At 39.7% G+C, this 25535-nt stretch overlaps 1 protein-coding gene across 1 annotated transcript in view; it reads right to left on the reverse strand.

The window, feature by feature from the left end:
• ndrg2 (NDRG family member 2) overlaps window positions 1-24944 on the reverse strand; it is a 37955-nt gene extending 13011 nt beyond the window's left edge. The window contains exon 1 of the mRNA XM_028564118.1: window positions 24616-24944. The gene's annotated coding sequence lies outside the window, so the exon portion shown is untranslated. The remainder of the gene's footprint in view (window positions 1-24615) is intronic.
• Between the last annotated feature and the right edge of the window lie 591 nt (window positions 24945-25535).

Here is a 25535-nt window from a genome sequence, read left to right on the forward strand (position 1 = left end):
TGCAATCATGCTCTGATATTGCTTGCTATATAATGTATGCAAATGTATGTTAGGTAGATAAGCCTTAATAAACAGCACATTAAAGGGTAACTAAAATTTTTCAACCTGTTTTTTCCTATGTTTTTGCATCTAAGTGACTGATAGGAACAACAATCTTTGACATTGGTCCAGAATTAAGCGAGAACGCTGCAGTCGGCAGCGGGAAAAACAAGCTACAATGTAAGTTAATAGGGCAATTGTCTAGCTTGTATTTACCTTCACAAAAGTGCTTGTTTTGTCGCTGACAGGCTCAGATTAATATTCTAAGTTTCTGACAACATTATGGAAATGATCCCTACAGAGATAGACCTTTAAAACCTATTTGAGACCTTTCTATTTAACCAGAAATGGCTTTAAAGTTGCTAGCGCGAAACTCACCAGACTCCATTTAAAAAAGCAATACTTTAAGCGTGTAAAGAGCAAAAATATTTCAACATGTAAAATCGGTAAACTATGTGTTTATTTGTGATGGATAGAAAAGTGGAAAGACTACCCAAAAAAGCTTTTCATAGTTTTATTTTATTTCTGTCGACTTTGAATGAAGTGTATTTTAAACTAAATTTCGCAGATGTTTTAAAAAAGGATCTTACTCTTTAACAGAAAGGTTGATCTCCTGAGAAATCCTTTCCATAACGTTGTCAGACACTTTGAATATAAATCTGAGCCTGTTGGCGGCAAAACGAGCACTTTTGTGAGGGACAATACAAGCTAGACAATTGCCCTATTAACTGACTGCAGCGATCTTGCTTAATACTGGACCAATTTCAATCAGTCACTTAGACACAAAAAACTAGGAAAATAGGGTCCAGGTTGAAAAAAAAGGTAGTTACCCTTTAAATTGTTTTTAAACAATCTGAATTTTTTTTGTTGCTTTCCCACTGGTTGTCAAGCTCAGAAGCAACAATAGCACATCTGGAGCTAGTAGGACTTCAGTATCTTACTCAGAGACACTTCAGTGGGCCGGACAGCTGCTTGCTGACACGTAGCCTTGAACCGGGCCATTCAGTCTCTCTCTGATACTGTAGATTGCTGTTCCACAGCCCATCCCCCACTATTTTTATAGGTCTCTGGAATGTCCTGACATGGCTGCAGAGTAAATTGGTTTACACGCTCCTCTGTGTATATTAATAGGTGCCTGGTATGACACCAATTGGATGTTTGGAGGGGGAAGTTATGCTGCAACAGGATCTCTGTAGCATTTCTGTGTAAAGCATGTGATTCAGTAGGAATCCACAAAATGAAATGCTTTTAAAAAGGGACTCTCAGAAAATCATAATAAAAACGTTTAATAAAAACACACTAATAATATTCAAAGCACAAAAAAACAAACAATAAACAAATAAAAAAAAATTCTGTGCTGTGTCTTGAAAATGTCAGAAAACAGCAAGAGTTGTTATCGCAAACTTCTTAGAAAACAGTTATCATTCATTTGGAGTCTTGTGTCTAGCCACCCTACACACATTAGTCCAATATTTATCCTCCTATAAGCTTGTTTTGGTCTCCACAACTCCTGATAGAAATATCTGTCAATGCTCCCCTATGTTTTGTAGCTAGTTGCTATCTTTGTCTATCTACCATCTGATGCTGGACAGTTAGCGCGTACCGTGGTTTTGCCTTCTGCAGCTGGAAACAACGCTGAGGAGAGCCATGAGAGTGAACCTAAACAATTAGCTTAAAGATGCTAAAATATTAGGCAGAACTGCAGAGCCGGGTGATAGTTATCTGTGGATTAGTTGCTACAGGCAACATCTTTCACATTATGTAGTCATTATTTCTATTGTTAATACAAAATATTAATTAGAGCAACCTTAGACAACAGAAACAGAATACAGAATATGTAGAACATTGACCGAAGTTCCATCTCCATGACAACTGAGGAAACTCCATCCACAGATGAAGTCCATGAGATGAGATGGTTGAAAGTGGAAAAAATTAGAAAGTGGACCTTGAGTTTTTTTTTGTTGTCATGGTTAATGCATAGAATATGTTTCATAAAAAGTAGAGCTTGAGTTATTGCATGAATATGGAAAACTATATACTTTGCTTATGCTCTTATTAGTTAACTCAACTGTATAGACTTTAACAAAGCGTTGTGAGAGAACTTTAGGATAATTTATTCAATATTATAGACATAAACCCAACTGAATATCAATGTAACATCACAGTGTGGTCATTGATATGAGCAGCTATATTATGTGCTGCCAAAGCCTGCCAACAGACAAGGTGGTAGAAAAAGGCAGTCACAGCATCGATACAAATCTCGGCCATTAAACTTAATCTGCTCTCTCTCCCTTACATACACACTCTCTCCTCTGCATAGTTTTCTGATGCTGCCACATTTTAAATCGGCCTAACTCGCTCCATCATCCATCTTTATTTATCTCTGCCTCCGCCTCTCTCGGAGTCTGTGTGTTTTAGAGCGTGTAATAACTGCTAAACTGCACAGGAGGCATCGTCTGTCACCATGGAGAGAGAAACAGAGAGATGGAGAGAGAAAAAGCTGATTTGCATGAAGAGCAAGAAGGGAAGAAGACTGGGGAAAAAAAAACCAGGGAAAAGAATGTGTTGCTGGCTGAGAAAAGGACTAAAACACTAATTTGTCTCTACTCTTTTTCCACAGTTAAGCTGTCAGAAAACAGTTGTTCGGCTCGTCTGTTGTACCAAAAAGGTTCCACAGATATCAGGCTGTGTCGGATTATTGCCCCAGCTAAATTAATCCAAGCTTGTTTTATGCACATTCATAATCATGCAGAGCAATGGCATTTCAGTCGCTGTTAGCAGGCCATCTCATCCAAACACACACAATCTGTTTTCTTTAATGCATCCTGTTATTCATTTGAGCTACATAAGAGTGCAAGCTGCAGGTCTGGTGATGTTACAGTGAAAAGCCAGAGCGATAAACATACTGTAGAAAGTTGAGTTTGTGGTTATGTGGTGAAGGTGAATTTTGAAAGCCAGTGTTTACTGTACACCCTATACGGCACCCTACACCAAGAGTTTATGAATTGTAACTAATGGTTTTTGATAGTTAATGACTCATTTATTAATGCTTTATAGAAGAGTAACCGACCAGTAATGAGGAAAACTTATAGTAAAACGTATAAATTGTGCCTTATGGCCTGGGAAAAAAAGGTACTAAACTTGTATTAGTAATAATGATAATAATAAATTGTTACATACGTACATACACAACATAAAATATAAGACACAAAAGTTTTTCACTACGAAAAAAGAAAAAGCAAGAATAAGCAAAATCCAAAAGGGAGTAGGAGGAAGAAAAAAATTTTTTTCGATTCTTACCCTTTTTGAAATGTCCATACCTTTTAGGGCTGCTCCCTCTTAGTCGATTAGTCGACTAATCGGTAGTTTTGGTCTCAGTCAACAAGATTTCTTTAGTCGATTAGTCATGTTTTATGCTTTTTTCATGCTGAATGACTTATTTCCAAGAAACGTACGAGCACATCTCTGGTATACACAAGAATTAAAGTGGTGCTTTTCCATGACTCTTTGCGGAGAAACTCAGATTTACAGATCTGTCGATTAAATCAACTAATCAATTAGTCGATACAATTGAATGAGTATTAGTCGACTAAGAATTTCTTCAATCGAGCACAGCCCTAATACCTTTACATCTTTAATTAATAAAATAACCCTGATCAAAGTGTTTTCAATCTATCGTTCATCAATATACAACCATACAACCCTATAACAGAAAACATCTACGTTACATCTAAGTTACTATTCAATCATTTCCTTAATTAAATCATTTATTTATGTACCATCCTTAAGGCTACTGTCCATCCGGTATATTTATCAACAATTTTAATTCTAAATAGATCACAACAAAACTGAAGCTCTGCTGCTGAGCTTATTCTGTACTGCAAATATATGTAAACCTATAGCTGCAGACAGACGACACTCCCTGCACATACCAAACTGCTACCCACATGGCAAAAATACCAAAAATACCACTTGGAGCACAACCCCTACTTGAAACCATAAGTAATATTGCAACATAAGATAACATATCCTCTAACAAAGGAGGAAGCGTGGTCATCTTTACTATAGTTAGTAAGGGTGTGCAAAACGTTGATGAAGAAACTGTATTACTTCGCAGGGAGTTAAACATACGTCAGGAGATGATATTGAAACCCCGACTATAGATTTTTTCATTATTTTCATTCCCAGATACTAGCCTACCTATTTGAGCGGTATCGGTTTTCTTCCCAGTCTATCAGTTATGTAGCCTACATAACCTCATCCGTCCTCATATCACTAACGTCACCCATCGTGAACATGCTATACATCCCAGCACATTATTTGTGTCGCATTACGTCTTTTTGCAAACGGCAGTTTTCTTTACAACATTGGTGATGCGGAGCATATTAGTGAAGCCCCTGTAGCAAAGCGCCATCAGAAGAATGTTACTTGCTCTGAAACGTTTTTGAAGTGTTCCCTGGACACAAACCAGTAAGAGCCATTACAAAGGAGTTCCATAGTATTGCAGGTGAATGATGTAAACCCTTTGAAATGAAAGATTATGAATTATAATTCTGTTAATGATGGTGCTGCAGCCTCAGAATGAGATTAGTAGGCGTAGTACTTTTTCGCCCGCAGGATTGCACCTAAATTAAATAGATTATGGGTTCAATACCATTTCACCAGTAATAGTATACTTATGATTAGATATGATATTAACATACTATATTGGAATATACGCATTTACTCTAGCAGCAATTTTCTCCCACGCAAATTCTCTCTTTTGCAGCAGCCGCTGTGTTGCTTTTTTAACGAAATACATGTTCAAACTCACTGTATGTGCGCATGAGTATTGCCGCCGACTAGTTTGTTTGTGGTTGTTATCATGGTGAATCGTAGTATCATGGCTCCATTCATGCTGCCTGAGTGAACCTACTGTGAGTTGATTGAACCAACTCATATCAGCTGTTCTGGAAACGAAAACTCTGAGTTTCCCATTCTCAGGGTAAATCAACTCAGAGATCAGGGTTAGACTCAGAGTTTGTTAAACCTCCTTCCTGGAACGGGCCCCAGAGGTTTTAAAATATTTGTGTATTGATTTAAACCTTAAGCAGCTAATCTCTGCTCATACAAGGCCTGATCCAGGTAACCTTAAAATATTATTATTATAACAAATAGGCCACTTCTTTCTTCCGCTTGATTTTAATGATCATTTAGTGAGATATATATATATATATATATAGTCACCTGAAATGGTTTTCACTTCACAGGTGTGCTTTGTCAGGGTTAATTAGTGGAATTTTCTCCCTTATTAATAAAAAATCAAAGGGTGGCTACTTTGAGGAATCTAAAATATAAGACATGTTTTCAGTTATTGCACACTTTTTTTGTTAAGTACATAATTCCATATGTGTTCATTCATAGTTTTGATGCCTTCAGTGAGAATCTACAATGTAAATAGTCATGAAAATAAAAAGGAAACGCATTGAATGAGAAGGTGTGTCCAAACTTTTGGCCTGTACTGTATATATATCTATATATATATATATATAGAAGATTTTATAGAAGATTTTATCCACATTGCCAACTTCCCTTATACCTCCAGTGATCTGGTTTAGCCGTCAGCACATTTCATCATTTTCCCTCCCTTCTGCTTTGGTATGTAACATACCAGAATACATGTTCCAGAAGAGCCAGGCTGTTCAAAGCTGAATCTGCTGCTATGGGGGATGAAGTCTGCCAACAGCAATGCATTTCTATTTCTATACGAGATAGTCCAGCACTGCAAGAGAAATAAGCATCTTTAACTTGTGCCAGCAGACTCTGTTGCCAGCAAAGTTTGATGATCAGTGTTTGTATTCCTGCCATCAGAGAGAAACATTTGTTTCATTTTAATCTTTTACAGTAAAACATATCTCACAGACAGAAAACACTTGAATTTTTCTTTAATCAACCACTAGATAGTTGTTCGTACAGCTGATATAACAAGCCGCCGTCAAACAGAAGAACTTTCTCTTCCTCCGTCTTCATCTCTCCCTTTTTATTTTAATCTCTTTCTCAGAGCTCTGCACTCGTCCCTGTCTCCCTCCATCCTTCCTTTGTCACGCTGCTGACTTTTCATTCCGGTCGCTCTCTCTCTCTCTCCATTTCTGCCAGTCATCGCTCCTCATTCTCTGTCTCACTGCAGGTCTTTGTCTCATTCCTGCCATCCTCTTTCTGTCTAACCCTATTTCTTTCACTTCACCAAACAAGGAAGTGAAAAGGATAAATGGGAAAACAGTTCTGCTGGCAAACTCTTTCATTTGCTCTCTCTCTCTCTCTCTCTCTCTGCTGCCACCAGTGTTTGCAGCTCTGAACAAAGCTGTGCCCCCAGACACTCAGATACACACACCCAGACACATCAACAGTGTGCTGAAGTAGGGCAATGAGTATTAAGGTGAACTATATTGAGAATGTAGGCTGAAGGCTGAAACGCTGAAAGGTTTAGGGGTGTCAAACATATGGCCCGTGGGACAGAACCGGCCCGGCAAAGGGTCTAATAAGGCCCACTGGATGACTTTGCAAAGTGTGAACGTTCAACCCAGTCTCACGGCAGTTTGTGAAACGGTCATGTAATTTAATCTATTGATTTTTGTACACAGACACGTTTTTCTCGTTTATTTCGTGGTGGCCAGCACGTTTTTTAAACTAATGTATTTTAATGGGAATCATCTTTTGTGATCACAGCACGACTACGGTAGCGAGTAATATGAAAGGCCGAAAATCTGCATAGCGAGGTTGGTTGGGGTGGTGGATGGGTCAAACAACACAGGACTTTCACCCCAGAGAGCGGGGATCATTTCCCGCATGTCACGTTTCCTTTCCCCGTTCGCCAACCTCCGTGTTCCCATTTCGTACTGACCACCACGTACCTCCGTGTTCCCATTTCGTACTGACCACCACGTACCTCTGTGTTCCCATTTCGTACTGACCACCACGAAATAAACGAGAAAAACGTGTCCGTGTACATGAATCAATAGATTAAAAATGACGTGCCCATTTCACAAACTGCTGTGAGACAGTGTTTGGAAAATTGCAGAAAAGTAATTCATTCCTATTACAAATGTACCACTTTCATCTCAGAGAATATCTATAAGTTTTTTTCCCCGTAAATTTGAGACTTTAATATTAGAATTTAGAATTTTTTCTCGGAATACTACCCCCTCTCTCTCGGGTAATAACATTATTTTTTTTCCTACAATGGCCTTAGAATGCTGTTGGAGCAGAAGCAACATGCGTTTGCCAACATCAAGCTGACAAGAAACTCTGTGGCAGATAAAGTTTCTGAACTTTCTGGAGTGGTTTACTGGTCAGGCTCACTTGAGCTCAAATTAGGGGTATGTGTCCCATGAACTAAAATTAGTTTGACACCCCAGGTTTAACCTGTGGCTTTCGGGGGATATGCATGACTGCTTCAATATGTGGAGACTTCGATGTCAAGAGGTTTAAGGCTGCACAACATGAGAGGGTGGTGGACTACTCAAAATCTGTGACATCATTTCCAGTTCAACAGTTCAGTGAACAGTCGTTGAGTGGGCTACAGTGTGTGACATGTAGATTTCATGTATATTTCATGGGTTACAATCTGACCCAGGATTACTTTCATCAGCTCTCAGTGGTATTGTGTTTTGAAGACAATATGTGTTATTGTTTCATGAGAAAAAGCAGGAGCTCCACTGTGTTCAATAGGCAGTCGCAAACTTTTGTGTGTCTGCTGTTTTGTGCTGTAGTGTACAGCTGTTTTTATCATTGCTTTTTTAGGTAAAACAGCTCCCTTCAATAGCTTAAACAAGGTTGTTGAGAGCAGTGAGACTGAACCAAAGTTGTGAATAAATGAACAATAAGAATCTCAGCAAGCATCCAGTGCCATCTTTCGATACTTCAAAGTTTTTCATACTTGAGGCAACACATTTCAGTCACAAAGTAATGAGGTTTGATACTTCGCTCCCCTGACTCTCGCTTGCTCTGATATATTTAATAAAGTAGAAGATACAAAAAAGCAATGTTGAGAAAAAAAACAAAACATTAAAGTTGTGGGGAGTCGGATAAGTTCTTTTCATTTCCAAACTTAAGTCACCGGAGATTTACGGTTTTAACTTTACAATAGGGAAACGTGCAAGCATGCAATCGCCTCTGTTACACAACTGTATCACTGTACTGACACACACACACATACACACCTGTGCAAAGCTGCACAGTGATGTGCAGCTTTGCCTGAGATTCCAATTCTTATTTCATTACTGCTGCAATAAGCTAATTTCCACATGGAGATCAATAAGGATGCATCTCTCATGTTCCATGGTGATGCTGTATGTGACTGCCACAGGCTTTAAAAGGAGATGGTGAACGTATTTTTAGTATTTGCTTAAGTGTTTGAAGGCAAATTAAAATGTGTTTGGTATGCCAACGAGAAACAAACCTCACTTTGTCTCTGAGGGAGTAGTGGCTTAGGCTGGTTACACACTGGATGCGTCGCGCGAGCGTGTCAGCTGCGTGGCGTGTCCGTTTATATTTCGGCTCCCATGTTAACAGGTTAGAGCTTACACACTGCCTGCGTGACACGCGCGTCTCAGTTCAGAAAACGCGTGCCTGCTAGAAATAGAACCGACGCCTATTTTTCAGGCGACACGCAAGTGTGTTGGAAGCGTTTCCAGGCAAAATAGAATAGGAAAATATGTTTATATGTCGTTTAGACACTAATACATATTAATAAATGACATGTTGATGTTTGAAAGTCTCTAGGTTTTGATATAAATGTAAAATATTGCACCTGTCAATTAGAGGTGGGCGATATATCGTTTGGACGATAATATCCAAATTGTTGTCTGGACGATATGCAAAATTGGGATATCGAATATTTCATAATTTGTACAATCCGACCCCCCAAACATGAAAAGAGCTGAAGGCAGTTAAAGAGAAAACAAATAACGTAGACTATAACCTTCTAAACAATTATATGTAGCGATTTTAATACTGTAGGGGTTTGTTTGACTGTATTTTTTGTACAAAATCACGATCGTCCCGCACGAGAGTAAGCTGCTACTAGTTCTTACCTGTGCGTTATGACGTTCACTCATGTCAACAAAGATGGCGGTGCGCGATTGTGCAGCGGCTCTCCTGTCGGTGTATATTTATACAAGTACGTACAGCCACACTGAACTAATCAATACAGGACCACGATACAACACAGCCGTTACGAGAGCCTTCCAGGCGGCTCATAACATCCCGGAGGACATAGCCTGACCGAGCCCTCCAGGTTGTTGTCGGCGCTAGCACGCCGAGCTAGCTATCTACCGACAGAATGAGAAAATAACTCCGGCACGACCAGAGGCGGAGGACTGCATTTTTGTGCACAATGAATGGAGTACCAACTGCAGGATCGTTGCCCAGTACGGCTCACCTGACCTGGAGCCCTGTCGGTAATATACTGACCATTTTATTTACTACGAAAATAGCACACTGCCGTCTACATAGCCCCCGATGCTAACGTTAGCAAAAGTTTGGTTCACTGCTAACCATAGTGAACAAACTGCAGCGCGATCACCTGGATACAGGATACAGGGGACTTTAACAAGGCGTCCTTAAAGTCTGTTCCCCTCCAGCTTTCTCCCAGCATGTAGATTGTGTTACTAGAGGGAAGAACACACTAGACCATGTATACTCTAACATCAAAAAAGCACACAGAACTGCACCTCTCCCTCACCTGGGCAAGTCAGATCACATCCAACTCCTGATCCCAGCATAAATCCCAGTCAGAAGGACTATACAGCCCAGTAGAAGGCCTATCAGAACCTAGTCTGACCTAGTCCGGCCTTAAGCTCACATCAACAAGTGCTACTGTTTTTTAAAGAATATTTTTTGGCCATTTTCAGCCTTTATTTTGACAGGACAGCTGAAGACATGAAAGGGGAGAGAGAGGGAGGAATGACATGCAGCAAAGGGCCGGAGGGTCGGAGTCGAACCTGGGCTCGCTGCGTCGAGGAGTAAACCTCTATAACCAGGTCAGGGTTACCCTACTGTACATTTCTAAGCATATCCACTCTCCTGCAATTAATTTGAACATCAGGTTTATTTTGGGTGTCTGTTGCTACGTCTGCTGGACAAAACGCAGTCAGAGAGAGAGAGAGAGAGAGAGAGAGAGAGAGAGAGAGAGAGAGAGAGAGAGAGAAAATGAGCGACAATTGCCTGGAGAGAAAGGAGGCTCAACATCAGCCACCATGGGGACCCAGAGAGGAGCCAAAGCTCCCCTTGCCTACTCTCTGAGCCAAGCCCCCCCTTAAATCCCCTGTGCTGCTTCCCACGGCGTTGGATGGGCATATGTGGATCACCTTGGCTCTCCAAAAAGAGCACACAAATGAAAGAGCATCTCAGAAAAGCTTGTTTTCTCTCGCTGTCTCTCAGCAGATCACTTTGGCCTCTTGTCTCTTCAAATCCTCTGTCGGCCTACACTCAGTGGCTCAGCTCAGTTTTTCTTTTCATTTTAGGCTGCCTATTATTTCCTCCATCATGACCTCAACTCCACTCAGACATCCAGTCTCTCTGTCTGTCCTGAAAGATGAGAGGGCTCTTTGACAAAGGTTATTCGCGAAAAGAACAGGGGACCCATTGCTTCCTCAATTATATTCACAGCTGCAGGTATATTAGATTGTGAATTTTAATCATTATTATTTACTAATAACAAAATTCATCATTCAAGCTGACTATTAAAGTTGGACTTCAATTAAAATAAAAAAAAAAACAGAATAAAAACTAGAAGGGCACTCAGAGTGCAGACCTCTGTCAAGGCCATGCCCCATCTTGCAATGTTAACAAAAGTGAAAACTAATTTGTGTATCCACTTAGTTATATCAAAGTTATATATATATATATATATATATATATATATATATATATATATATATATATATATATATATATATATATATATATATATATATATATATATATTAGAGCCGGGACTTTAACGCGTTAATTAAGATTAATTAATTACAGACTTTAATGCGTTAATTAATAACACAAAAAATAACACGTTAAACACTTTTTATGCATTTTAATCACACTTATTTTTGCACCGCGGGACGTTTCTCACTGGATGAGTTTCGGCGGACCGATTATACTGGAGCACCAACTAGCGTTCATGGCTTCAGACCTTTTATATATGTCAATGCTTCAGACAACAACAAACCACAGTGAACATGAACGAAGAAGCTGACGAGACCGCTTTGGTTGGCCCCGTGGATGGGAAATTTTGTTATAAAAAACGAACGGATGGAAGCGTCGATTAGAGCATGGTTGTGTGCAAGCTATGCAACAAGGAATTCACAGCACATCGAGCCTCAAGTATCACCTCGACGCAAAACATTTAGCAGCTAGCGTGGACGTTAGCCCGACTCCGAGTACAAGGACCCACACCCAACCTACACTCCACCAGATGACTGGTTTAAGGACCAGGGTAACTAAGTCTGAATGTACTTGAAAGTATAGTGTTTTACTTAAAAAAACATAGTTTACAGAAAGTCTACCTACCTATAGGCTACCTGAATTTCTGAAATGTACTATATTTCTAAATATGCTATTGCTACACTTAATGGCAAAAATTGCACTGGTCTGCTGGACTTGGTTGAACAAAAATAAACAATATTGTGTTGCTTAAGCTTATGTATTCAGTCATTATTCAATGGTATACTAAAAATCCATGTGAAAAAAATTACTTCTCACTGTTCTCAGGTCAAATATTGATTATTATTATTTATTTATGGAATTAAAATGCGATTAATTTCGATTAATTAATTACAAAGCCTGTAATTAATAAGTTTAATTTTTTTAATCGAGTCCCGGCCCTAATATATATATATATATATATATATATATATATATATATATATATATATATATATATATATATATATATATATATATATATATATATATCTCCTTACACAAAAAGAGAGAACAATTTTTATTTTGGCTCAACTTAAAGCAATAACAGCTTTTCAAATGTGAGGATTTGCACATTTTCTCTGTTTTACGTTGTCATAAATTCATTATCTTTTGAGTTTTGGACTGTTGGTTTGACAACACAAGCCATCTGAAGACATCACCTTTGACTCAAGGAACTTATAGAGGGCATTTTTCAGTATGTTTGGATGTTTTAAAGATGATTAAAGAGTCACACAATAATCAAACTGTAAACATATTCAATAATGGCAATCATTTCTTAATGGCGACCGTGTGCAGCACAATCACAAACCTTTAGGAAATTTAATGCACAGAACAGAAGAACAAATAAGTCTGGATAAAGAACTAGCATGTGCTTCTTGTTTTCTGCCCTGTTCTCTCTATTTATCCATGTTATTGAAATTCTCTCTCCTTTAGCGGCGTTCGGCCCTTATCTCATGGCGGCCGACAGATAGACTTTTAGTTTGTTTGCGCAATAGCTGTGAGAGAGTATCAGTGAAGCGAAACCAGTATGTGTCCTGCCTAATTGTTATGAATGTACAAAAGACAAGGGTATATTTTGTTCAGGTCAGATCTGTGAGAGCTTATTCAGCTACATGTACAAAAGGAAAAGACCTGAAAGGGGCTCAGACGGTTGAATCGATTGTTTCGATTCAGGTTATAGGCCAACAGACAAGCAAATGATCACAGATCCATGCAATCACGCACACACAAACACTATTTGACCTTCACACTAGGGTATATTTATATGTTGGAGCCATTGGCTGAGAGCTGACAGAGCTCGGTGAGCTGATTGCAGCAGCAGCCAAACAAAAAACAGCCTTTTCTTCTCAGCTTTAATAAAACATAAGAACCTGCATGACATTCAGTATGTTCAGTACAGTGCTATCTCCATTGGTTTCTTATATGTATATTTAGAGCATAAAGTTTAATTTAGCAAGCATTGTCTGCACTTTCTTAAAGATATTTAATAATGTTATCCTGCTCCATTAAAACATTATTAGAAGAGTTACTCCATTGTTGCAGAAGCTGTTGCTGAAATTATATATGAACAGCTAATGAGGGGGGAATACAGTGTTGGTGGTTGTTTATGCAGATAAATGAAATATGTTTAACTGAATATTAGATTAGATGTCCAGACTCAAAGGCTACATGGACACAAACTATCTCCTCCTCACTGCTACGGAGTCTGATTGATACCGAGCTCAGAGCAGATAAAAATGAAGCCATGTGGAGTAAATGATTATGAGCTAATATGACAACAACACCAAAGTGCTTTGATTGCTATTGAGTAACTAAAAGGCTAATTGCTTAAGTTGTGTGTGTATTAGAAACATGGTTCCTCTGGGTGTGCTTATATCCAGGAACAAAATAGGTTATATTGCGGCTGCATTGTTACCAGCTGCTGTTTGTGTGCACTACAACCAACACAGGAAACATCATTAATCTACTGAAAGTTGTGTCAATATCCTGAGCAGAGCTCTTCCTGATTAGGACTCAAATGTTCCGTTTTAGGAACCATCATCGATTTAGTTTTAAACTGGTCACGCTGGTGCTAAAAGTGTTTTAGTGTCTTCTAATATTGTTAGACAAACAAATTCACGCATTTTAAAATTGCTACCGATTCGCTACAGTATTATGGCAGCAACTAACATTTACTTCTTCTTTTTTTTATCTTTCTTGATTAATCATTTTGGTCTATAAAATGTCCAAGGTGACGTTTTTCAAATTGCTTGTTTTGTCGGATCAACAGTCAAAAACCAAAAAGATATTCAATTAACAAAAATATACAAAAAAGCAGCACATCCTCACATTCGAGAAGCTGTCAATAAGAAATGTTTAAAAATTATGAAAGTTGAAAAGATTTAACATTTGATCCATCATCAATGACAATGATTGATAATCAAAACAGATCTACAGCTGCACCACACAACCGGTTTCAACAAGCCCATTCAAATTAGATCGGCTACCAAAATACGTAATTTGCAATTTCCCTTTAGAACGACATAGAAGCGTTTACGTACTTGGAGAAACATTGTGGTTTGGCTTTAAATTACTACTTCTTTTAAGTTAGTCTTCATGGTTAACGATAATAACCACTTGGTTATGGTTAGGGAATAACCACGGTCACGTTAAAAGGAACCAACGATGAATGTTGGAATGAAACAGAAAGGGAACAGTTGACTCCCATGTTAAATCTTGATGTTTTTTTGTCCCATCCATCCACACAGACTACCACTACCCGAACTGTGTCTCTTTATAATAAAGATACACTACTTCTGTACTACGTCATAATTCCTACGTCACTTTAACAATTGATTTTGCGGCATTTGCTGCAACAACTGAAGTTTTTCTACGGAAGGCAGTCTATAGGTTTTCTGTCGCATTTTTCCTGTTGGTCCATATTTATCCATTGCTAGCCTACAGAGTTTTTTTTCCAGTGGACCTCCATCATGGCGGCAGGCCCTGTTGCTAGGATATCTGTGACACAACTGCAGACAACCTACTCTGTATAAATACACTTCACATCATAGATATTGTGCGTACCAGCGAGGGTCAAACATTACCCCGGCAGACATGTTTTTGCTGTTTATTTTCTGCTCAGCTCAGCTCTTCCTCTGCCTGTGGATCTATTGAGAAACAAGATTATGAAACTGCACTGTGGAATGCCAATAGCGCGCGCGCATACGCACACGCACACACACACACACACACACACACACACACACACACACACACACACACACACACACACACACACACACACACACACACACAGAACTGTCGCCTACGACTGGATGCACATTTGCACGCATTTAGGTTGCTTTAATTCAAAATAACAATCACATAGTGTAAAATTTGCCCTACACGATTCACTCTTTAGCAAAAAAAAAAGAAGATACTTCTGCACACTGTACTCCACACATCCAACCTGAGAAATATGAATGGAGTTTGGGCAGAGTGTTTGTCTATAAATAGGGTGACAGGCCTGTGGGAACAGACAGGGCATTGTGGTGCCTGGCCTATCTGTATCTGGCCTTGAGCCATCGGGCAAAAGACTGAGCAGCCCCCCGCAAAAACATGCACATACACACGCACACACACACACACACACACACACACACACACACACACACACACACACAGTACACCCACACACACACACAGATGCTAGTGTATAAAGAATACTGCTGTAATCTCATTCACCTACACAGTATAAAATCCATACGCTCTGACACAGATGCTGTAATGCTCCAGTACACACACAACACAAAATATAAAAACATAAAAATCCATATTTTTTATAAACACCCAGACTAATATGCACTGACAAGACACTACAATTGGCCAAGACAATAACAATTCAAATGAAAATACAAAAATGTTTCTCACAAGGTCAGGATTTATTCAGACTAGACTGATCTCCGACACCTACGCAGTGTGCAACGTTATTCCACACTGCCTCAGCCATCAGCTAATGTGCTCCTCTTCACTGTACAGACAGTAAAAATACAAGCTCATGCTACAAAAACCTGCTCTAGTGTACACCACTGCCAAAGAGAGTCATATCAAAAATAACTGACCTCAGATGTCTTCAGTTACACAGGCAATGTTTAAAACAAAAGTGCTTTTATATCCCTGGACTGTCAAAAATAATAATTTATGAACAATTAATAACAAAACTCAATTAAAACAGCTTTTCTTTATGTGGTTTTGGCTGTTGATTGCTGTCCACAATGCTGTTTTATGTGCTGGTGGACACTGATTTCTTTTTTATAAGCTAAACAAACCTGAGTAAAATCCCCTGAACACAAGCAAAGATGCAGGTCTGACTGGGAAACAACATTTCAGCAGTGCTCGGTGTGCTGTGGTTCTTATCCAAAGGATTGATTTTTCAGTAGCCCGTGAGCACAAATTTCAGTGTTTGTTTTGCTTTCTCGATTGTGTCTTGTGTCACATTGGCCAGGTTTTAACACACTGAGCTGAATCTACTGTCAACAGAGAAGAATCAATGTTGGTGCCAATAGGGGGAAGTGCAACATTAGACATTGTTAGTTACAGTAGCTGCACTCAGAGGATACAGTTGGCGCATATAAATAAAAGCCAGGAGGGATTTTTCTTCATATGTACAACTCATCAGTGCATTTAAATATATCTCGATTAGGCTGTTTATTACAAATTACAATTTATATTGAATTTAAAGCTCACACTGACAGTTATTTTCATTAATCATTTGGTCTAATAAATGTCAGAAAATAGTATTGTGTCAATCACAGTTTTTCAAATTCCCAGGTGATGTCTTCATATGTCAAGTTTTGTCTCAAAACTCAAACATATATTAAGTTTACTATAAATTTATGACCAAGAAAAGCAGCAAATAATCATATCTGAAAAGCTTGAACCAGTGAATATTTGTCTAAAGTAATAATTGGCTCAGTTCCACTCTAAAGATGAGATTCCTACAAGTTTATAATTCGAACAGATGGTATGCAGAAACAAAGATATGTTTGTGCATCTATGGAGTTATAATAGACTGAATAAATTAATAAAACAGGTGCTGTAGAACGATTCAAAGCTGCATTCGTAGATCTTTTTGGCCACTTGGGCAACACAACAAGCAGAAAACAGAATACTATCAAAGTTGTTAAATGTGTTAGCAAACAGTTGTCTATTTACACAATGGGAAAACAAAGCTTCAATAGCATTTATATAGAGTCATGTTTTTGGGAACTTGATGATGGCAAGTCCAATATTCACACTCCTTGTAGCTCTGTTTTGGTCTCTACCAACAACGAGAAACGCCTTTCATATTACACATGGCAATATGATCAATATTTGATAAACAATGTTGATTTTTGCAGCTTTACTTTATCCCCTCATTTGTTTCAAAATCATCAATGACTATGTTAACATGCACATTATATTCCATTTTTTGCCCTTATTCCGAAAAAGACGATATTACGACTAAGCTGTTTATATGGCTAATATTCCACTAATACTCCCGTTTATATGTAGCCGTGCAAAATACGATTATTTCAAAGTTTACCAGCGGTGGTGGACTTGCTGTACCGTGCAAACACAACGACCCCCTTTTATTGCTTCAACCAGCTTCTTAAAAAAGATCAGAGTAGCAATGTGTGCGCATATCCAAAAACCTGTTGATATCTAAGTCTTTGATAATGTTTACAGTGTTTCCTCTATGTTGATTTTGTAGTGGGCTGTACAAAAGGCCGTCTATCAGCAGTGATTGTTAGAGTGCATGTCGGAGAATAGCGCGGACACACACGAGCGGGCACGCGCGCCACTCGGCTGAAAAGGGAGAAAAAGAAAAAAAAAAAGAGACTGCCACTGTCCGGAGGATAACTAGCCAGTTGAGATCGCGTGTGTGCGTCCTTGAGAACTGTAAGTCGTATAACTTATGTTGTCAGTTCATTTAAGCCTGTTATTGTATTAGTCTATAGTTCTTGCTAATTTAAATTAAGTTAACTGGTGATATTCGTTGTTTGTATTCTTCACCTGCTAGCTAAATTGCATGTGGCTGTTGATTCGATATAATAGTGATTGCTGTTGCTCACGTTTGTATTTGAGGTGCATTATTTACATGCTGAAGTAGTTATATTGAATTAAGATAATGTAATTAATAGTGGGTTTATTGTTATTAATTGCTATATATAATTCCTATGCATTGTGTATGGTAGCCTTTACAATGTTATTTATTTCTCTGCCGAACCACACACACACACACACACACACACACACACACACACACACACACACACACACACACACACACACACACACACACACACACCAAAGCTATCCACGCCCATGTTTGTACTGTTGCTTGTTGTCTCCGTCTGTGTTTAACAGACACACCTAGGGCAAAGTTGGAAACCAGAATCAGCTAAAGTGAAGTTTAAATACAGTCCTGTTCTAGCCCTCGCTAACAAGGGCAGACGCACAATGTAGTTGCGGTTGCCCCCACTGCTAAAAACAAAATCCTAAAGGAAACACTGCTTTAAAAGTAGCTGTGTTACTCCTTCTTATTGGGTTCGCAGCCTTGCAAACTGTTGGCTGGTTGGTTTGTTTACAGCAACTATAGCAACGCACAAAGCTGACCATAAGCCGTAAACAAGCAACAGGCCGTAAACTGCGGTAAAATCCCAGATTGAGACGCATATTCTGAATGTGCTGTATACATCTCCAAGGAATGTCTCTAAAAACCTGAATAATACCGGAATATCCCACATGTCTTAATCGGAAAATGCTATATTCTGAAAAAGGCCTTATTCGGAATATCCAACTGGAATATGCTGGTTTACATGACCTGTATCAAATTCAGAATATTGTCGTATTCTGAATAATAGTCAAATATTGGTGTGCATTGGTGTGTAAACATACTCAATGTTCATGCTTGTTGAAATGGCGAACGAATTCAGGTGGCTATCAGCTCCTCCCTTTTATACTGTAAATGAACAGCGATACTCAAACTGAGAAGTAAACAAAACTAACTTTTAAGAGGCAATTACACCCACAAACATGAACATCAGCTCTGTGGCACCATCAGCACTGAAACACCATCACACACGATAACAGAGTCCACTTACTACAACAATACTTCACATTTAATCAGTGGCTTGGCAGCGCAGCTGCACTGAGACGCAGTGCTCATGTCACAACACCCACAGGTCTGTATGAACCCAACAGCTGGCGTGCACTTAGAGAGGAGATCATTTCAGCATCAACACCTAAACATAAGGACAAGGACTATTTCTGAGCAGTCGGGATGACAACAGCTCTTCAGTTCCCTGTTATTCTGGGACCTGAATCCCCCTCCAATTATAGCTGTTTACTGGCCTAGTTTGCTGCACATGCAGACAATAATCTATAACGTTCAGCAGTGTTATCTGTGTCTTCTATTTCATAGAAGCTATCAGACCTTAGAGCCATGCAATCTAAGTTGACAAGATGAAGAATGGTCAATTTATCATTGGAGCTCATTTCAAGTCAGGAAATTAACTCAATCGGTCAATATTTTCATATAATAAAACTGTTTTATTGCCAAAACCTGGATTGTTACTACACGTAATGTTGTAATCTTTAGGTAAATGGTGTCAATTTTGGAAATAAACTCTCCAGATGTGAGTCCACTTCTCCAAAACTGAAGGTCAGAAATAAACTATGATTTGAACTTTAATACATCAACACTGTACAAACCTTGAGCATATCTGCAGTCAACACTGATGGATTAGCCAACACTGCGGGAGTAAATGTTAATATTGATAGAGTCAACAGGCAAGGTGACTGTCTGAAAACGCCTGAGTAGATTTCCCCCGCATATCAACAGCCAAGGAAGTGAATTTGTGCTGCGGCAGATGGAGCAAATATGCAATTGCAATGTTTAATATTTACTAGAGATGTTCAGATATATTATAATTATATATTTTTAACAGCTAACCCTGTATGGATGTAATATGATTGTTATTGTTATATGGCCTGCATTAGGTTAAACCCTTTGTGAAACATGAACAAATACATACAGAGAATAAATGCCATATTATAATAGAATTTTCTTTTATTATCTAGTTTGACAGTCAGTCATAACGGAAAAAGAACAATAAAAAAAACTGCTTCAGAGAAGATTTTCTTCGGGGCTAAATTTTGCGGTATCGGATCGTTGCATATAGACTTGCATACTTGCCGACACCAACACCAGCATTTTAGGATGTATTGGAGGCTTCCCCCCCGATACTGGTATTGGTATCAGACAACTCTAATGTTTACAGCACTTATGGTATAACTCATCTTATTTTTAATCAGCTACAGTTGCAATTTCCTTCACTCTTTACTTTCGTCACAGATAATAAACAATGTTTAGAAACCCAGAGGATTTTTGAGTCGACTGCCTGGAGTGCAAAAGGTCAAACTGTCACTGACAATCCAAATGAACTCTAATGATGGTACAACTAGTCTATAATAAGGTCAGGTTGGTCAATAGCCACCATAGCAACAAGTTCAATGGGGGATAGACGAAGAAACGCGGGGTTAACAAACATGACCATCACCATAGGGTTCACAATGTCAAATGCATCACGTCATCATTTGTGGATGTTCCTGTCTGGTCAAACTTCATCGGAGGAGACTGAACTGCCACAGTTTAATGATGTCAACAAGTTGATCTTGGATTATAAGTCTGGCCAGAACACAAACACTTGGGGATGTTGCATCAGACCACAGGGCAACTGATCCAGCTGAGCAGTTTATTTTTTGCTCCCGACACATGCGTGTGACACGACTCCAGAAAAACGCCACAAATCACCGCTGTGACATGTTGACAGCCCGGCTTATTTAAAGTAACTACAACCTGGTTCTGCTGGAAGATCATTAGATTCACACACTGGATGCCCAAACGTATGTTAACAACTGTTTGGCTCTCGTGCTGTGCTTTAAAATGAGTGGATGTAAAGAAAATCACAGCGATAAAGTGAAGTAATATTGCTTTTTCAGTGCATTTTCCCATGAACACGATAATGTGTGGCAGTATAATAACGTTCAACTGCCTCACCCTATTGCCATCTTACTGCATTATATAAATATATTAAAATAACTATTGTCTTGGGTTGAATGTTTGATGATTCTATTGCCTTTTTATTAAACTGTCTGCTTATTTTGATAAATAATTCAATATAATGTCAATAAAACTGCTTTTTGAGTCTGATAAACAGGACATAACACCAAAAGTATTAAATCCACAATAATGTGAAACAAGCAGCATTCAGTGTAATATTTACTTCATGAGAACATTACTAAATCATATAAAGAACAGGCGTGTTACACAAGATTGGTTCTGCTGCAGCTCAACATCTGGGTAGCCTAATCACATTAATATAAAAAAAAAAGCCCAGCAGAACAATTTGTTCTCCTGACCTCTATAAATACCCCATGATTTGTTATGTATGACACTGGAGCAGATCAGAGGGATGGCCTTTGAAGTCTACAAACAACATGTCTTCCCACCAACACGATCAGCTCACACAAATTGAGACAAAAGACACAGTAAAGATCTACATGTTTAGGGATGTAGCCGAGTGTAGAAGGGAATTCAAATAACCATTAAGTAAAAGGAGCATTACTAAAATATCTATTAAAAGTAATTAAATCCTGCCATCATAGTTGTACTTGAACATAAACACCAATGCAAAAAAATGCACTTAGGTTTATAAAATGGCCATTAAGAGTGTTAAATTACAGAGGCTCTAGAAGATATTTTTGGCAAGTGGTGCTGGGGTGCTGGGTGGGGGGTAGGGGGGGTCCACAGACCACGTAGAGTCTAAAGATACTATGTTACACACAGTATCTGCAGACCGCTCTACCTGTCTCCTTTTAAAAACTCACTCGCCCCTCCCCTCTATGAAGTACAGCTGAGGTGCGTACAAATATATCCTAACATAGGTTCTACTGCACAGCAAACTCCAAAAACCAGCGATGAAAAAAGTAGGCCTATCTAAATATCTGTGTGAATGCATGCATATAAAATGTTATTTATATGGTGCAACCAATGTAAATTATATAGTATTAGCAATACATGCGTAATCAAAATGTCTGTTAAAACAAGGAGCTTGATGCACCAGGATCGGTTTTCTAGATGTATGTTTATTTTAATAGGTCCCATGGCATGAAAACTTTACTTTATGAGGTTTTTTAACATTAATATTAGTTCCCCCAGCCTGGCTATTGTCCCCCAGTGGCTAGAAATGGTGATAGGTGTAAACCGAGCCCTTGGTACCCTGCTCTGCCTTTGAGAAAATGAAAGATCTGGAATCTTGTTCCTTATGAGGTAATAAGGAGCAAGGTTACCTCCCCTTTCTCTGCTTTGCCCATCCAGAGTCCCACCCCACACTCTAGTGGCTGTAATTCTGCACCAAGGCTGAATTTTGGGAAAGAGACTTCAGATACAGTATTAGGGGACCACTAAGGTCTATATAAAAGCATCCAAAGAGCACCATGTCATGGGACCTTTAAAGCAACCACAAGTAGATTAGGTGTTCATAAACCGCATAACGGCCAAACAAAGGCCTAAGTGCCACAAAGCAATAGACTATGCAAAATCTTTCTTTTCCGACAATATGTGACACATTCAAAAAAGTTACAGACTATTCGTTTCTTTATAATAGGCATACACAAATCACAATCATACTAGGCTAAATATAGGCTACCGCCTGCATGGCGGCAGGAAAAACACGCAGAGATGTAAGACACCGTGTCTCTACCTTACGATGATTTTGGTACGCAAACCGTAGATTCGCGCTCTGGAGTTCGGCTGATAAACTCTGCCATGAGACCCTGAATATCCAGGTCATCCAAAATGTTATTGTCATCGCAGTTTTAAAGCTTCGCCACTTCCCGCGCCTATGTTAAATTATGAATTTGTTTTAATGTTGTAGCTGGTCCTTGTGGTGCTATATTAATCCATAAAGAGCAAGTTAGTTTAGACCAGCACTTATTTTACTTTTGCATAGTGGTATCTTGCCGTGTAGATAGTTCTGCTTTTATCTGCTGAGGTGTTGACATACCAACCTCTGAGATTCCTGCATCCATCCCCAATGCAACAGGGGTGAATAGAATGCTTGTGCTGCAGAGAGCTTGGCATGATAAATTAAAGTTTACATGTAGGATTTACTTTCTCCCAAGGTACAGTCCCAAAAAACTGTCCACAGTGAGTAAGCATGACCGTTTTTGAAAAGACACACTGCTTTAAATATCATTCTTCCGTGCTTCCGAGGCAGATATCTAGCGGATAAAACCAAAACTCTGTGCACGTGTGAACTGAGTGAGCTGAGCTGACCCTTTAATCTCCTACTAAAAACTGTATTTTTCAGTAGCCAGGTTTTTCACTGTGTGGTCAACCATTTTGGTATGATACTAACATTTTGTTTGAAATAAACAGCCGCAAAATTATGGACACAGGGCTGCTGGTAACACCACACCCACCAGCAATTCCAACAAAGAAAGACAAACAGCACACTTTGTGTGTGTGTGTGTGTGTGTGTGTGTATGTGTGGCTGTATTTCTATACCTCAGCACTGTCTATAATTTCTGACATAGCTCGTGGAGAGCCTTTGCGCGCGTGCGTCCTCGTGCGCATGCATTTCTACATCTCAATGCACAATCCTGGAACAGTGTCGACTTGGGAAATCAAAATGCACAATCTTCGAACGAGCCTGTCTGCGCTCGCGCACCAGCGTGTGCGCGCGCGTTATCAGCAGGGGCTCCACTTCACTCAAAGAGCGGTGCGCGAGCGGGTCTCCAAATGCGGTATGACTCACAGAATCGGCGAGCGAGCTTTGCTTGAGTGCGTGCGTGCAGCTTGCAGCATAGTGAAAACCAGAGCTGTGCGTAGACCTGTAGACAGAGGTGCGTGCGTGCGTGTGTGTGTGTGTGTGTGTGTGTGTGTGTGTGTGTGTGTGTGTGTGTGTGTGTGTGTGTGTGTGTGTGTGTGCGCGCGTACGCGCGCGTGCGGCCTTGGTCTGGCACGACACACTGAAGCAAAATATTTCCCCTCGCGCGCCAGGATATAAGATATTCCATAAGGGAGACTCTTACGAAACAGATGTTTTCAGGGCTTTGCTTCTTTTTTTTCTTCCTTTCTCTCTCTCAGCTCTTGTTTTCCGAACCAGCAAAGGGCCAGTGGACGCACGCACAAGGGACACACCTCCATTTGACATTGACACACTCTACATCCCCTTCTCTGGCGCGCCAAGAGCCACAGCCCCCCCCCCCTCCCCCCTCCCAACCTCCCTGAACAGCCTGTTAGAAAGAGACAAAAACAACCTTTCTATCCAGATAATATAACGTATTTAAGCATGAAATCGCCACTACTGCAGCTCCGTGGGGACTAACACCACAAAGGAAGAGCATGGTGATATCGTTGGCTGAAAGATGGACGGAAGGATGGAAGGGGAAGAGGGGGCCAGGTTCATATACGATTCAAGTTCACACGAGAGTGCAAATGTTGGCCGATATTCTGTCTGTAGGAAACCCAGCATGCATTGAGCTGCCATGCCTGACTCGGTTATTATAGGGTGGTGGGGGGTGGGGGGGACAAAGAGCTGCTGGCTTTGCCACATGTGCACGTCAATAACACGCACTCTGTCTATCACACTACACTCTCAAGCTCCCATGCATGCACAATTTTACTTAAATTGTGTTTTTGTTTTTTTCTTTTTCAATTGGTGCCCGAAAATACATATTTAAATATTAACGTCTTGCAAAGTAGGCTGTTTTTGTTGTTGATAGGCGGATCGAGTTTCTGGATTCAATCAAGATTGGGGGGGGCACTGATTTCTTTGACATCGGTTTGCATAATGCAATATTAAACAGTTGGGTCCACGTCGCATCCCCGCACAAAAGAAGTCCCCCGAGAAAAAAAAAAAACGTTTAATTTTCTCGTTTTATTGCCTTGTTGCACGACTGGTGAATGAACAATGACAAATGTGCATATACTACTCCCTCCACTTTCTCCCCTGGCTATCATAAAGAGCTTCTTTTCAAAAGCACAGAAAAATGACGCTACTAAAAATAACAACGGGGTAAACTCACCTTTTAATCAGCAGATGGGGAAGAAAAAAAAAGTCTTCACACAAAAAGCAAGTCTCGTTCTCCACTTGCGCAATGCCTCGCTCTCTTTCCAACCTGTACCTCCGGTCTCTAGCCTTCTGTTACTTCACTTTTTCCTTCACCTCCTTTATTTTCCGCTGCGCCTTCTTCCTCGGTTTCCCCCAGTGTTGTTTATTTCTTCTTTCTCCAGCAGGAGGAACATTCAGCACACAGGAAGAAGAAGAAAAAAAATATGGAGCGGTCAGTCAAAATTCAAGATGTAGCGATGTTTTTAGGGGTGTTGAAAAAGTTATCTGCAAATGAATGGACAATAAATAGGCCCTACGAGTAAACTGTTTCATTAATTAATCCAAATAAGTGAAGGGTTGTATTTGAGGCAATTTGTGACAGCTCCGGATCGGACCATACTAAATGCTCACGCAATATTGGGAGAAAATAGCGTGTTTATCTTTCTTGCTCCCCCTCCACCTATGATTCACATTGGTACGGTCCACCCTTGTCGAGCTCGTGGAACTGAGCCGAACGCGCGAGTATTCTATTCCCGTCTGGGCCCGAGTCAGCATGTAAATAAACAAACCTGGAGTCAAAACGCGGTCATAAAGCCAAGGAAATTTTAATCAAAAACTTTCGACTTCAAGGAGTCTAACAATGAGACCTCCATCTTGAAGATGCTTGGTGGTCCAAACCTTGGCTCGGAGTCTCCTCCAGAGGCTCACTGGAAGGGGGGTTGTAGTTCTCCATGTCCATTGGAGGAATGAGTTGGATTTTTTACAGTCACTTGTTTTCAGTCTCCACTTTTTCTAACTGAGAAATGCCTAAGAAATTTACTTTTTGGGTCCATGTGGAGAAAGCCAGTAGAAAACAAGAAAATACAATTGAATAAAATGTGATACATGATGTAG

Source organism: Perca flavescens, chromosome 19 (assembly GCF_004354835.1).
Source record: "Perca flavescens isolate YP-PL-M2 chromosome 19, PFLA_1.0, whole genome shotgun sequence".
NCBI lineage: Eukaryota > Metazoa > Chordata > Actinopteri > Perciformes > Percidae > Perca > Perca flavescens.